This window comes from Channa argus, chromosome 18 (assembly GCF_033026475.1).
Source record: "Channa argus isolate prfri chromosome 18, Channa argus male v1.0, whole genome shotgun sequence".
Lineage (NCBI taxonomy): Eukaryota > Metazoa > Chordata > Actinopteri > Anabantiformes > Channidae > Channa > Channa argus.
Window position 1 is genome coordinate 20,104,933 of NC_090214.1, and position 16,933 is coordinate 20,121,865.

Sequence of the window (16,933 nt, forward strand, 5' to 3'; positions counted from 1 at the left end):
GAAAAGGAGGCGGTGCAAAGAAAAAACGAAAAGAGCAAAAAGACAGATGAGATGAGCAGATAACAAAAAAGACATGGAAGAGACAAGAAGGAAGAAAAGGAAGAAGAAGAGTGGTAAAGAAGATCACAGGCAGGAAGAAAAAGCAGCAGAGCATCTGAAGAGTTAAGTTATCAATCAGCAGATATCAAACATTAGAAAGAATAGTGTGATATTATTCACATTCAGAAGTTGACATATGGGGTTTTGGAATAACTTCTAATAACTGAGGCAGAAACAAGAGCAAATCAAAGTCATTTTAAAGCATAAAATAAATATTACAGAGAAATATTACGGGCAGATGCTGACACTTTTAACCACTATCAACCAGTAATCTGTGTCTGGATACAGTCTAGATAATGACATCTATCCACTGGCCTTAGTATTTACACCTTAATACCTTAAGCTCGTATGTTGATATGTAAATTATGGAGGCAGGACTGACTGGCTTGTCAACAAGCCCATGCAGCAGACTAGTTAATGACTGATACAGTGATCAAGGCACAGGCCATGACAGACAGAGACAATTTATGTGGTTGTAGAAACTACTTTAAAGGCTGGTTGTGCAAACTACTGGATTTATCAGATGTTAACAAGCTATTTATTTAGCTATTTGCTTGAAATCGGTTCTTAGCGATCGATGCATATGAGCAAGTAGGTCCTCACTGTACTGGCACACTAGGTGGTTACCATGTTCTTAGGCTGCATTTCTTGTTATTAGTTATGTTAGAAATCTTTTGGGGGGTTTTTGAATAAGGTCTTCGAAGTTGTGGTTTCACATGGGCTATCTAGTCTAAAAATACACCATTAAAGATGAGCCCAACAAAGATTATAGTGGTTTTATACTTTAATATTTTTACTGGTACGATGAAAATGAAAAAAAAAAAAAAAAAAAAGGCTGATTTTAATACAGATGTGCAGGTTTAATAATATTTTAATGTATTTGTGTTTGCTAAGATTTTTCTATGGTTTTCTTTTTAATGACTTGTTATATTTTAGAATCTTGTAAATAGGGTTTAAATTTGGCAAAAAAGTACATAAACAACACTTTTCTCACGAGAACCAACATAAACAATGACATCCAGTGAACTCATTTTGCCCATATTCTCAAACTTTTAGCAAGAAAAGTCTTTGTGAGTCTGTCTCATATCTTTCACCGTCACCGTTAGTTGTGGGCAGCAGGAACCAATCAGAATGTTCGGTTTGTCTAAACGTGGACTTCGAGTTGGGAAATTTCTTGTGCTGTGCAAAATGTCTTACAATTAGGAATTGTTACTTACAGTAACATGATAGGTGGCAGTAAGTACAACAACAGTGCTGATGTCTGGCCTCTTTCTTTCAAGCACAAACACACACACACACACACCCAGGCAGCAGAATGCCTTGTCATGTTCACATCACTCACAGCCTCAACACTAAATCATTTGTGGTTTAGTCCTGTATATATGGGAGTGTGTGTGTATGAAGAGTAATTATGGAAGATATCATCTTTTAGCAAAAATATAAAGACTCCCAACAGAAGACTAATCATCTCAAACCAAACTGTCTTGTCTCCTCTTACTCTCCTCCATCATAAGTCCAGAGAAATCCAATTTATCCCAGAGGTCAGAGGTCATGGCTCTGCAGAGAGTCTTTAAATGCTTTCTCTGTCTGTACATGTCAATAAAGCTTCGCTGAACACACACACACACTTCACACTTTATGATGTGATGGGGGGATGAAAGAGGGGATGATGGAGCAGGTAAGAAAAGTAAGGGGGAGATGGAAAAAGAAAAAGAACGAAAAAAAGGCACGAGACAAATAAAGGTAAAAATGAAGAGAGAATGAGAAATAGGAGAAAAAAGAAGAGAATTGAGGATGCAAGATGAGGATATAAAATGAAAAAGCCGCAAAAGAAAGATTGGGGAAATAAAGCAAAAATGAGAAGGATGGGACAGAGGACGCAGAAAAAGGAAAAATGAGAAATAAAATTTGATAAACAGGAGAGAAGTGGAGAAGAGAGAGAATAAAGGAAGACTAGGATGAGGAGGAAGAAAGAGGAAAACTAATATGAGAAGGATAAACAGAAAGATTAGAAAGGGGAAAACAAAAAAAGGGGAAAGGAGAAAGAAGAAGCAGCAAATATAGGAGGAAATGGAAGAACAAAAATCTAGGAAAACGCAAACAGAAACAGGAAACAAGGGAAAAAAGAAGAGATGGGGGTAGACAGAAACAGAGGAGCGTTAACACACATCCTCTCGTCTATGTGAGATGAGATTTCGAGGTGTGAAGGGCGGATTCCTTTCTGCTCAGTGACCCGACCAAAAAAGCAGAGCAGACGCTGAGCAGTAAAGCATCACTCTGTGCCGAAAATAGACGGGTAGGCTAAATAATAGAGTCAGACACCACAGAAGAGCTGGAAAACAATCTGAATAAGTGCTGAAAATTATACTGCGGTCTGTCCGACGACGAATGATACCTGTGTGCGTGCGCACACACACACACCCTCTCCATGTTTTTCCATCGCTGTGTCCCTTTTCTACAAGCTGCTCTGCATTTATATTGTTTCTGCTGCCTGACTGATCTTTAGAGGGGGTTTGTTTTCAGCTCTGTGCTTTCTACAGACAAGAAATCTGATTTTGTATGTGTAAGTTATTAAAGAAACATGCTCTACAGAATTATAATGGACCAAACACTGTTTCTACTGATGTATTTATAAGTTCTCACAACAACAGAGGCTCTAAATTAGTTAGTCTTAAATCCCAAGACTTGGAAGTAGATGGGGAAGGGTTTTTTTTTTTCCTTATTTGTTTCTTCTTAACATAACGTTCACTCTAACCCAAATCTGTTGTGTTTTATAATCAACCCAGATCTTCCCCAAATTCCATCAGGTTTCTGAGTCTACAAGGGCCTGGGTAGACTCTGCCCACATATTAATGTGCAGCTCAAACGTATGTGTCCGAGTGGACAGTCAGCACTTTTTGCACATGCACAATATCCCTGAGCTAGAAGCTCACTTCAAGGGCAAACAGTAACTATAAATTGGCCTTAACCAGTTAAATCTGGGCACAAATGCACATAGTTTATGCTGTTAGGTAGTGTGCATGTGTGGAACAAGACTTGTTGCCTGATTGTAATGGAAAAGGAATCAGGAATCAAGTCAGTCCAAGGACGAGCAGTAACATGAGGTGGCCTTAACCAGTAAGGGAACTAACATTTACGGCTCCAAATCTGGCCAAGCAAATTTGGTTTTATGCTTTTAATCTTTAGGAGTAAAGCCAAACCTCCCACCTGGAGACATTTGCTGTGCTTAAAGTCGCGTCCAGATTTAGAGCAGTAAATAATACAGGAGTTCTTAAGTGTTACTAGTTAAGGCCTCTGCCTTTTTATTTTTACCCTGAGTCACTTTTGACTAACAGCACAGGGCCTATCTGTGTGGAGTTTGCAAGTTCTCCCCGTGCTTGCGTAGATTTTCTCCTAAAAACAAGTGTGTTAGGGACCAGGTCAGGTCGGCCCATAGTGGCTGTGCGCTCAGTCGCAGCGGCTCAAGACAAACTCTCCATTTGACCATCTGATGAATTTTCGTCGTACCCTTGTATGTATAATCACAAGTAAAGCATTTCACCTTACCTTATTTGGATGCAACAGAAAAAGACATATCAGAGAAGTCTGAAAATATCTGATTAATTAAGTTAATTAAAGCAAGGAACTTTATCCAATTGACTTCAGCCTTCTAACAAACTGTACTGTGGGAGTTACTATAAGCTTTTTTCTTTTTCCACTCTCCCATAAAGCTTCAACTGGTGAGGAACCCAGGCAACAGTTGATCACTGTCCCTCAGCTGCCTGAACATCTGGCAGAGAGCCGCACCGAGTCTGCAAGATGGCGCAGAACCACGATCCTAAATTTAAGGTGCAGAGAAATATTCAATCAGTTGTCTGATTAGCTTGCTGACAACCCTCTGTCAAACAGCATTTGACTTAATTCACATCCGTGTATTGTGTAAGAAGTAGATCCTCTATCTCCTGGGTTTTATACCACCTTTTCTGTGCCACCACGTGTCTCCTCAAGTTCACATCTTCGCGTTGATCTCCACAGAGGACGTCTTGTTTACAGTGTCATGTGTCATCGTAGCCAATGGGCACATAGCAATTATTTCAGATGGCTTTTGAGACTACAATTAAAAATATACACACTAGTGTATATATATATATATATATATATATATATATATATATATATATATATATATATATATATATATATATATATATATATATATATATATATATATATATATATATAATTCAACTCCCTAAAATGGCTGGTGGGAGATTGTGTTACCTGCATTTTGCAGCGTTAATGTCAAGCCCTGAAACCAGCAGATAACAGGTCTTAATAATTGTTGTGCAGATGAAAATAAGACATATTTTTACTTTCTATCGTACTCCAGGGAGATACATTACATTAAGGAGGACATCTGATATGTACAGTTTCATGCTGTAAATCTCTCTCTACTTATCATTATGCCCATAAATATCCGCTATATCCCTCTCTGCTGTGCCCCCTTCCTCTCTTTCTTTTTTAACCTCTATTTATGTAGAAGAAGACTGCTATGCTCACTCACTTGCTTCAGCTACTGCCTCTCTCTCTCTCTCATTCTATGTCTGTCTGCACTCAATTTCAGGGCTCATTTCAGCCAGCTGCCATTAGGAAAGTCTGTACTACACACACACACACACACACACACACACACACACACACACACACCTCGTCTGTGCCATCTAGTTTTAAATTCCTCTAAAATGGATATTTATTCCTGTAAATCTCCGCCGACGTGGGTGACTGAGTAAAATTTCTAACATCTTAAGTGTGTGTGTGTGTGTGTGTGTGTGTGTGTGTGTGTGTTTGCATGTGTGCGCACTGTGTGACCTGACTGACCTGGAGGTAGAAATTGACTTTAATGGATGAATGCTGAACAAAGGCACGCACACACACAGAAAGGAGCAGACACTACAGGTACAACAAAATTCTAGAAATGGTACCCTAACCCGCTATTTAGCATTTGTAGCCTTTTTTTGTGACTTTAATTAAAATGTATATTTTATTACCCTCATAACAAATACTATATGTTATTAAAGCCTGGTATACTTTGCTCTATCACTGTTGAATGTTCCGTCTTTCATTACAATGAACACAAGCATTGTAGTATTTATGCTTGAAGACCCAATGGGGATTAATCCATCACTGAAAATAGTGCCCCAAAATCCACTTATTTCTTCCTTAGAGTTACATTTGCTACAAACTGCAGTGGCCAGCTGTTGAGGGAAAACATTACACCTTTTGAAAACGATATTTTTCTTAACATCTTCAGAAATAACCACTTGAGCTGAGAGCCACGCAAAAAAAAAAAAAAAAGCAGACTTGACATACACGTTGTGCTAAGCTGAGCTAAACACATAAATTGATCCAATTTCCTGAATTTATCCAAGCAAGTCCTACAAAAGCCAACCTAATTCGAGCTATAGCTGAACTACCAGAAAGTCACTAATGTATAGTGAATGTTTTAGTTTTCAGTGCTAAGCTAAGCTGAGCACATCATCTACTGTAACTGTATCCTCTTTACTAGAGGCCCAGGAAATGACCTCTGCACCTGTCAGAGGTCCAAACTGAGCAAGGTCCAAAAAGATGACAAACTTTTTCTTGCTCAAAACCAAAGAAGGCTTACAGTGCACAACACCACAACAGTGTTGAGAAAGCGGTTCTGTGGGCTTGGCTATACTTTGAGAAACTTGTTTGATGAAACTATCTACACTGCTACACTACGCTTCACTAACAACCGTCAGAAGTTACGGTGCTACAAGAAACTAACTCCCGAACCCAGTTGATCTTGAAAAGCAGACCACACATGTCTACCATGGACTTGTGCGGGTGACCAACTTATCCAGCAAACCAGCAAAATTTCACAGAAAGTTAAAGTTTGCATGTCTGCACTATAGACAGAAGACAGGAAACAACATGGATCACGTAAATGTCCGACTGCTTCCTTACTGTTACAGAGGCACCGTGAGGCCTGTAGTGTGTGTTTTTAAATTTGCAGTGAAAGCTCTGTGTGTCTAGTCTTAAAGCTGGTGTGGACAATGTGTGTCTGTGTTTACAGTAATTTGCTGTGAAAGCTGATGTGTTTGTGTGTGTGTGTGTACAATAATTTACTCTGAAAGCTGCAGCATGAGTGTTGTGTGTCTTAGCGTGCATTCACGCACGCGTGCATGTGTAATAACCAGTAAAAGCTCAGTGTTACAGTGCAGCAATTCAAGGTTTTTTTTTTTCTGTTTTGCAGTGTGGTGTTTTCTGTGTGTCATTACTGTGAAAGCAGGAAATGCTGGTCACACCAAAAGTTGGGGCCGGTGCCGAGAGACCCAGACATGCACTATAGTGACCTTAGAGAGCAGCCTTCACAATCTGTCTATAGTGTAATAGTCTCTTGTTTCAGTAAAACAACATCTATGCTCAAGTTCACAACAAGACACACCTATAATGCCCGAAACATTAGAGTCAATACAAAGTTAGAAGAACAGACACAAAGACAGGTCATGCCCCACAACACATCTGTCAAGAGCTTTTGTTTTTTAGTTGATGAGACAGTGGCAGTGGTTTGAAAGTGGTCTAGCTCTGAGCGAGGGCCAGCAACCAAAATGTGGACATTTCAGTCCCTCTGTGGCTCATAAAAGTCTTTGCAGGTGGGGAAACAATATGCTGGGTAGGTGTAAAGTGACACCAAACATCATTTATCAGCAAGGGCCACTGAACTGTTTTTCCTATATTCCATATCCCTAATTTGCAATAGCAAATATGCGCTGAGACCTTTGCCGACATTAATTCCACTAAATAACAGTTTATTTCCTGCACTGGAAAGCATTGCTCTTGAGTACTTTGAGGGTATTTTTTGTCTTTTTGGTAATGGTCCCCTTTTCCTTTACCTTTTCTCTCAATGCTGATAAATGTTGTCGTTCTGTGCATGCAACCGGAATAATTATGCCACAACACAAAAATGTTACAATAATAACATCTTTAATTAAAGCTGTTATTCAAATATTCAAAATGTGTTTAAGAAGATAAGTTGCACTTGTTCTGATCTGTTTGCAGTAACATGAGTGGTCTACAACAATAATACTTATGAGTTCACAGAGGATGGAATATCTGAACATAATGAAGCTCATTTATAAAAGAGGAGTGAAGTGAGACAATGTGGCCCACTAATTCTCAGGTTGCCATGCTAACAGAGTTGATTGTTTCGTGTAAGATTACTAGGACCACAACTTTCAACCACCATTCTACCAAGCAAAGTCATTACCAGGTCACTAAAGCTGTATCGCTAGTGGCATTACACCATAAGTGGCATCTATGCTTAATGTTCAAAAGCAAGTCAAAGGGAACATAAAGTTGTAAGGAGCAGATAGAATAAATGCAGACCGTGGGTGTTTTCGGAGAAGTGAAATCTGTCTATTTTTTTGTCTGGAAGCAAATGCATAAATGATACATGGACACTGACAGTCCGGAGTACTGCTCATGCCAGTTTCTGTCAGAGCTCCATCAGTCCGCCAGCTGCCATGGCTGAGAGCAGCACTATGTGCCGACTGAAGCCATTTTCACATATTAACTCCAGATATTGTGAGGTCTCCATTGTCTGGAGTCGTCATTTCACATATGCAACAAACGGCAGGAGATTGTTCGAGTCAGACAGCACATCAAAGCCGCACCTGTTGCATTAAAGAAAGAAATGTCAACCTGCCCAAGTGAGGTACAAAGCAAACAGCAAAATCTAACACAAAAGTACAGTGCAGGACAGATAGGAACCTGTTTAGAGTTTGCATGTTCTCCCATATGTTTCCTCCAGGAACTTTGGTTTCCTCCCATAGTCCAAAAACATGCATTAATTAAGGTTAATTGGTGAATCTAAAATTTCCTATAGGTGTGAGTGCGAATGGTTGTCTGTCTGTGTATGTCTCTCTGTGGCCCTGAGATAGGCTGGTGATCTGTCCCGGGTCTAATCCGCCCCTGGCCCGATGACAGCTGGGATAGGCTCCAGCCTCCCTGCGAACCACGTAGGATAATTCAATTCAATAATTTAACTTTATTTATATAGCGCCAATTCACAACAAATTCATCTCAAGGCACTTTACAGACTATAAAAATGTATAGAGAAAACCCACCAATCCCCCCCCTGGAGCAAGCCCTTGGCAGCAATGGAGAGGAAAAGCTCCCTTTAACTGAAGAAACCTCCAGCAGAACCAGGCTCAGGGTGGGGAGCCATCTGCCTTGACCGGTTCAGGTGAGTGGGAAGTGGAGAGAGATAACTAGTGACAGATGATGATAGCTTAAGTGCATAGACAGTAGCGGAAGAGTTCCATCCTCAACATTTTTTTTAAATATTAAAAGTGAGGCTGCTGAGCAGAGTTTGGTCGCTCATTCCACCATCATGGGACCACTAAGATGAAGAGCTTTGCTTGGGATCTGTTGCTGTGTGATGTAAAAACCACCAGACATCATTTGTTGGCAGAGCACAAAAAGTGTAAGGGTAAAGAGTAATTGTAGAACTGGAGGAAGGAAAGTGCTGTCGAGTTGACCACCATGTAGGTGAGAGTCAGAGCTTCGAAACCCACAAGGAAGGCTAGTGCAAACCAGTGCATAGATCTGAACATCGTTTTTTTTTTTTTGTTTTGGGTGATCAAAAGTCTGACATGCTACTACATTTGGAATCATATGGGAAGGTGTGATTGTGCATGCTGCTTGCCCTGTCAGCAGGGCACTACAGAATCGAAGATCTGACCAGTGCCCGCACAAGGAGTTGGGTTGTATAATTTTTGTGCTGCGGAGGGTAAACCTGCATATTCTAGTAACAAAGATGGGGTCTGTCAAGGCACAAACACTGATAATCGTCAGTGTTTCACGCCTGTGCTGTGTTGTGCTGAAGGTCTGGCTAGAAAGACTATAACTTCTTTCTTGAGAGACTGGGTTAAAGATATCATTCCCTCAGCCAAGCAGAGATGTCGGAAAGAAGAGCCGAAATGCATGGTGAGACAGTGAAGTAATCCTGTAGAAAGAAAGAAGTCATGTGTATTCAGCATCACAATCAAGAGAAATTCAGGGATGTGGTATAGAGAGGTAGAGGACCAAGAACTTAGCCCTGTCGCACACCAGTGGTAAGGCAGTTAGAGGAACTTGCCCCTGGCATGGAACCACCCAGACAGTCCAAGGCCTAAATCAGTCCAGAGCTGTAGTAGAGATGCCAAATTCAGGAAGTTCACAGTTGTTCACAGTGTCAAAGAGCTTACAGATAGACCAGGTAGGATTAGGATAGAAGATTGAGCTCCAGCTTTTACAGCCAATGTAGATTTGACAACTGACAGGATCTCAGAAATTTGCTCAAGAGAGGCTACTAGAGGCATTTCCATCATTCTTCTTGCATAGCAATGCAAACTTAGAAGTTGCAAAAGAAAATGAAAGTCACCTAAGGTTAGTAATGTGTACTTGGGGTAAACCCAGTGTAAGTTACATGTGCAGTCTTGTCGATGTGAAGCTGGAGACGCTATGTGTCGAGCTGCCGCACTGCTACATGGTGTGACCTGCTGACTCTCCCCACTGATCACCTGCTGTACTGTAATCTTACCGGTAGAAGAGCTAGAACTGGTTTCACTACCCATTACCAGGGGTGGGGCTCCACAAGCAGCGCTAGTTCAAAGAGTGAATAAATCTATCACAGCATACTCATATTGTTGCTTTTCCTTGCTTGGTGTGCTACATTGTAAGGACTCTTTCAAACCAGATTATCTCTGTACCAGCTTTCCAGCAGATGTGAAGCCTTCACATTTTATGACATTTTATGTTCTAATATATCATGTTGTGAATAATCGTACTATAGAATTGTGACCAGAGAGCACAAAACACAAATGTAACAAAAATGTTAGCAGGATATATGACACATAGGCTGAGCTGAGCTAACTTTTCCAGAAATGTAACATGTGTTTGGTGATGCAGAAACTGTTTTGGTTTGTCAATAATGGGGCCTGCATCAAACTGGTAGATGAATTAAATGTTATTTTTCTCCTGTGATGCACACATTAAAAAGAAATGTCATTCCTCATGTTTCCCTAATGTTTAAACATTTGGTGTTGGATTAAATGAATGAGTCTACTTCACAGCCTATGTCATGCTATAAAGAAGAAACATGATCTGCGTCTTCCGCATCTTCAAAGACTGAGTTGAGTGAAGGCCGAAAAAATGGCACGGTCTGGTCTTTAGTTTTCAGACCCCAAATTATTGTAGTTGTTTTTTTGTTTTTTTGCTCTGCATGAGCAAAGAAAACCACATTTCTTGTTGCATTTAAGGAGCCTTGGACCTTGTCATGATGTTGTGACAAAACTGGTTGTCAAGCCTTTGAAAGATGCAGCTTTTGAAAGATGGCTCCCCTAAATTTAGGCACATCAGTGGTTCAGTGGAAATGATCCATTGCCCTGTATAAACAAGCATGTGTAATGGTCCTTCAGGAGTCATTCAGAATCCTGTTTAAGCCAACATTAACAGTTATTTTTTTTAAGGATTCAGCCATTGCTGTCTATACGTTAGCACAGACTGCTGTTGCCTAGGGATTATCCACTGCCCTGTATGAACGACTACAAACTGCATCCATCCAGGAAGGAATTGTATTTCAAACTATCCTGATAAAATTAACAAAAGCGGGAGTTGCTCAGATTGCACCTAGTGTTCTGTGGAGAAGCATGTGCTGCAGCCATCCAGGAACTATCTGTGTTCTTGTGTAAATGAGCACAAACTGCAGTTGCCAGAAAAAATACCCACTGCCCCATAATAATGAGCTTGATTGGTAGGTTCCATGCCATGTATGAATAAGAACAAGTTGCAGCTTTCCAGGAATTTTCCATTGCCATGCATCGACGAGGACAAGCTGTAGCCATCCAGGAATGATCTATTGTCCTGCATAAATGAGCACAAGCTGCAGCCGTTCAGGGTTCACCCACTGCCCACAAAAAAAATAAAACACAAGCTGCAGTTGTCCAGGAACTATCAACTGAGTAGCAACCATTTAGGAATCATCCATTACCCTGTATTAACAAGACCCAACTGCAGGTGCCCAATAATTATCTATTAGCAGTGTCCAGTAATTATCTGCTGCCCTGTGTAGATGAACAAAGGCAGCAGTTATCCAAGAATTACACAATATTTCATATCGGCAGCTCATCTCACAGCCAGTGTTGCACTGAGAATGTAGCAAACAGTGATCCCAAAAACCAAGCTACATACCAAAATACACTTAGTGAACTGTCACAGTGGACACGGCTTGCAATCTTTATTGAAAGCATTAAATACAGTGAAAAACCATTTTAAAAGGGTCTTTCTGAAGATGTGTTCACAGCAGGTTTCATTTAATAATTGAAGAGAAAATAAAAAGATGTAAAGGCACACAAGTGTTGGTTCATTTACACACACACACACCCACACACACACACACACACACGCACACACACAACTCTCCTTCTTCTGCTGAGTGATTATGAAGGGGCTGATGGGAAGGTGTTTCATCACAAAGCAGATCAATGTCCAAAGTGACAACACACACTCATATGAGTGCACACCAACACACACATACACACAGCGGGGTGACACATTTAGGCGTAGGTGGTGAGGTACAAACCTCCAACTTCTAACCAATCGATAGGCACGCACACAGACACACACACACACTATGACCTTCCACTTTCTCCGATCGATAAAGGCTGCGTCGCAGAAACATCAGCACTATGAGAGAAGGAAAGATAAATATTTTCCACTTTTCTCCCATCGCTCCCCTTCTTCTTTGTGGGTGTTTTTATTCCATATTAGAAAAATTAGGTTTTAATTGTGGTGAGAGGAAGAATGATATAAAGACAGTGTTTTGGGAAAATTATTATTAAGTAGAAACTAAACTAAGGCATTGAGCCAAGCACAAATCGTTTGTAATTGTTTCTTATGTACCTGCAAAGGAAATGGACGTATTCTACTGACAAGCTTCTCTTTGTTGTATGTGGTTTTTATGGTGCTGATGCACATGTTGATTTGTATTTTTAAAAAAAATCTAATTTATTCACTGCTGTTCTTTTGCATGCTGAAAAGCTACCGTCAATACAACACAATACTTCCCACACTGAGCTCACACATTAAAATAGTTCCCTCCATTAGGCCAAAGGCCATAATCCCTGCTGTTCTTGCAGTGCGTCTAATGTAAAACACCTGGACGGGAGGTTTTTTGGGACTGTTGTTTTTTTAATCACAGTGAATTAACAACTGTTACACTAAAAACGACAAACCAGGAGAATTAATTGGTAAATGACAGGATGTCAAAACAAGATTAGTTTTTAAGTTTATGGTTTTGAATATGTAATGGCTTCTCAGGGTCTTTCCACAATGGCGTCATTCCCAATGATAGCAAACCAAGAACACTGATACAATTAGTAACTTTGTATCACACATATTCTTCATTTACTCTGTAGTGATGTGAATTTATTTTACCCCAACTTCTGTCGGTGTCTTTTTGATTTACAGTCTACACCAATCATTAACTGTCTACCTGGTGGTTTTGAAATGTGGTGGACAAGGGGCAAATGGGAAAACTGTAATGCTGGCCATGACCAATGAGTGTCGGAGCTAACACTGCAGCACACCCTGCTGTGCATTGGGCTGTGTAGCTGCAGACTGGTTTGGGGCCCGACAAACGATTTTAGAAAAGGGCACATTGGCACATTTAGCAAAGCAAAAAAAAATAAAATAAACCATCCAGTCGCTGTTTAGTGCAGCACCACAACCTGCTAAGTGAGGCTCCTTCTAGCTACTGTGGGCATTAAGAGGCTTCTAGGTTCACCACTGCTGATTGGTGTTTAAAAATGTCCTTCATAAAAGACTGTACGGGCTGCTGACTTAGACAGTGTGAAAGACCCTCCTCAGCACTTTCAGCTGTTGTGTTTCAGCTCTGTGATATATAAATAAACTGATGGTAATATGCATAAATGCTCATCATGTTCATTGATGAATACATGGACTCCAGAGACCTGCATTAGCAGTCTTCTTCTGATGAAACTGTGCATATAGATAGTTTCTAACAATCTCCATATTTTTCTTTTTTTTTTAATCTCTCATTATGAGGCAGAAGTATTAACCACACTTCTGAGTAAAACCATCTGACAAAATCCTGGACACAAAAATCCATGGCCTCGTTCCAAAACAAATTTGGAAAAGTGTTGCATTTGAATCAGTAGAATCAAATCATGCCACATTGAAACACAGTGTATCATGTTGTCACAAATTTATGCATAGAATTTTTCTACTTTGCTATTCTACATATACATACATGCACTTAGTCTGAATCTCAAGGGCTGATGTGTGTGTCTGTCTGTCTGTCTCTCTCTCTCTCTCTCTCTCTCCATATCAAACACTGAGCTGAATTTCATTAAATCTGTCCTCTCCAGGTGCTTTGAAGCCATTTCAGGGCGTCACCAGGTCACCGCCCGCCGCTTGCGGAGGATTGAAATGACACTCCAGCAGGCAGAACGCTGCCGTGTCTTGATTTGTTTTTTGTTTTGTTTTGGAGGCGAGGGAGAGAGTCAGAGCAGCACCTGTCTGTCATTACAAAGAGAGGTGAGGATGAGAAACATTTGGAAGGAAAAAAAGAGGGAACGATTACCAGGAAAAGGGGGAAGAAAAAAAATTGATGAGAAAGTTGGGATGAAATAAAGTAAATGGAAGGAGGAAAATTTAATTTGCTGGAAAATTGTGCAGTCAAACTTTAATACAAAATTTCAAATTAGACCTTCAGTCATAAGGACCCTTTAATGTAGTTTAGCTCTTTGTTATGGTTTTATAGCCACAACTTTAGTGTTCCTCACTATCACAGCTCAGATAAGCATTACTTCTAACCTTGGGTTAGAAAAAAGCCAAATGTATTTATCATTTATTATTATTGCATCAGAAATTTATTTATTCAAACCATAATTGAAAATGGCTTAATGTCAAAATAACAAAAGTTTATAAATAGTGTAAATGATTCGTGACCAAAGCCCCCAAATCCAACAGTTCAGATGTGACTGTAAAAGCAGATTTCACCTGTTTTTTTTTTGTTTTTTTTTTTTGCATTTTCCAGCACAAGAATTGAACATGTAGCACGTACAGTATACAGAATAATAGAACACCCACTGATCAATATGGAATTTCAACAAAGAAGGACAAATATGATTATGGAGGTTTGAGAAGATTTGATTGGTTTAACCACAGAAATTCAGATTTTTGGATTTTTAGTCAATTAATAAATCTGTAGCTTGGGGGCGCCTTTGGCTCAGTTGGTAAGCCAGGGTCAGCGGTTCAATCCCCGGTCCCGACTATATGTCAAAGTGTCTCTGGGCAAGACACTGAACCCCTAACAGCCCATTCCCATCCCCAGCTGTGCAGTGCCAGTCCACACGGCCAAGCCCAGTGGAAAATTAATTACATTAAATCAAAAAATAAAATCTTTAGCTTGTTAGCCCATAGCTTTGTGATTACAGAATTATTTCCATGTGCAGATTGCACACACATACACTAACACACACAGATCTTTTTTCACTGCCAGGCAAATACTTAATATGTATCTCTACCTGTCTCTCATACACTCACTCCCATTTGGCCCTCACAGGATAGAGGATGGGAGAGAAGAGGAGGCTACAATCACCATGGCAACAGACGGGGACCTCCACACCACCCACCCCATATCCCTCTCCTACACATACACTCTTGGTGTAGAGTGGGGGTAGAGTGTGTGTACGTGTGTGTGTGCATTTAGACAGAGAAAGAGAGAACGGAGGTGACAGAGTAAAAGCATTTCTCTGTGTGTGAGAGATAAAGTGTGTGTGTGTGTGTGTGTGTGTGTGTGTGTGTGATAGGTTTGCTAAGGTCAGACGCTCACTGTGGAATACAAATCTGTCATGGCTGACACACTTCCTCTCTCTCCCCCTCAGTCTCTCACTTGTCCTGCCCTTCGCTTGACCCTCCCATCTCTCAGTCTTTTCTTTTCTTCCTCTCTCTCACCCGCTCAATCCATCCATCCATCCATCTATCCATCAGTCCATCCAAACATACATATCCACTCTCTTTTTACTCTTCCTGCATCCACCCTCAGAACTATGATGGGGGACCGAATTCTTGCCGTTATTCTCTCAATTTTTTTCCCTGTTCAGCCTATTTTCTCTTTTCTCCTCTCTCTATCCACTCTGATCATGCTTCTGTCTCTTCCTTTCTTTCTCTCAGGCTGAAAATGTCGCCCCATTTTTTTGGCCGGAGTGTTAAATGATAAGAAGTGGAACATAGAGGAAGGACAAAACAGCACTGTGCATTGTTGTGGCCCCAGAAACAGAAGCTGTTGCTCCGGGAGGTTGGCACTATCAAATTGGCCAATTATAATCAGAATCGACTTTCTTGGCCACATGCAAAAAGGCAAACAGTACAAGTTATTCAGCCAATATACAACCCTAATGTTGTACATTATCTATAGAGCAAACACTAAATGTACTAACAAATCAGGCTCTTGCTGCAGACTCCTGATCATTTTGATCATGTTATCTGTGATTCATTACAACTACGAAAGTTCTGGTAACATTTGTTCTTTAGTTTATCTACATCAGAACATGAATATTTTGACTTATGTTTACTAAAACTGAGCTGGTAGAAAAATAATTCAGCTATTTGGTTTTTTTTTGTTTTTTTTTAGCATATATGTGTTTTGCATGTACTACAAGTTATGCTACACTTGCCAGAAATTCTTTCTTTCTCATATGCAAAACATTACAGGTGTGTCATTCAACATTTGGTTATTGATGTGCCTCAGAGGAGTTGAAAGTTTTTTTTTTCTTCAGGATTGAAAAAAGCTTCTTAACTGACAAATTTCCCTGCACTGTTCTGACATAGACTATTTGATTGCTAAGGGGCCAAACTGAGGAATTAAGATCCCACACATGTTGTATCAGCTGGTAGTTAACAAAGTTGTCCTAATTATTTATGAAAATATATTTTAAAAATGTATCCCAGTTCATCAAACAAATACAACACACAGATTTGAGTTCATTTAATTTGAGTAATTTAACAGTAGCAGAAGACTCTAAAAATGTTGAAAGTGTTATTCTAACTTGGAACAAACTAACAAGGGTAAAACATTTTAAGTTAGATAACTCAACTCAAAACTAATCAACAATTTTATTTATTTGTTTGTTGCTCAACTATTTCCTTTTACAGTGTGTAATTTAAAGAATAACAAGATACAGACAAAGTATTGAACATGTACAGGTAAGAGTGTGCAGCAGCGCAAACACAATTTCTTCCCTGAGAGTGTTGTCATAGTATGCCAGTATGTATTGCACAGCATGCACCAACAAACTGTGTCAGCTGTTAATAAGTGTGATGGCATATCATACCACACACTGTTGTGTACTTATAAAACATCCGAAGTCAAGATTATATTGGTCTGAGTTTTATGCTTCTGCATCGCTTTTCGGGAAAACTAAAGTACTGCCCCCATGGATATGGATTATTTTACTGTAAATGCAACTATTATTGCGCATGGTTTTGGTTTTAAGTCAATAATTCTCTAAGACCGGCTGGAATGCATCTTTTAAAAGCCCTGGCTTGAAATTGCTAGCTCACTTAGTACTTAGTAATAGTTAGTACTTTATCTACATTAGTGATTTGGGTCTTACAAAAAGGCTTTCAATTAATAATTTTTTCAAATTCAAACTTGGGATCATATTTGTTGCCTCCTCCCTTTGTTTTATGTTGAATTCTGTTTGAAAATCGAAATCAAATTAGTGTAAGATACACACAAATATTTTTCACAGTACTGTACTCA

At 39.8% G+C, this 16,933-nt stretch overlaps 1 protein-coding gene across 4 annotated transcripts in view; it reads right to left on the bottom strand.

The window, feature by feature from the left end:
- dcc (DCC netrin 1 receptor) overlaps positions 1 to 16,933 on the bottom strand; it is a 255,856-nt gene that overhangs the window by 107,217 nt on the left and 131,706 nt on the right. The gene's annotated exons all lie outside the window — the stretch shown is intronic.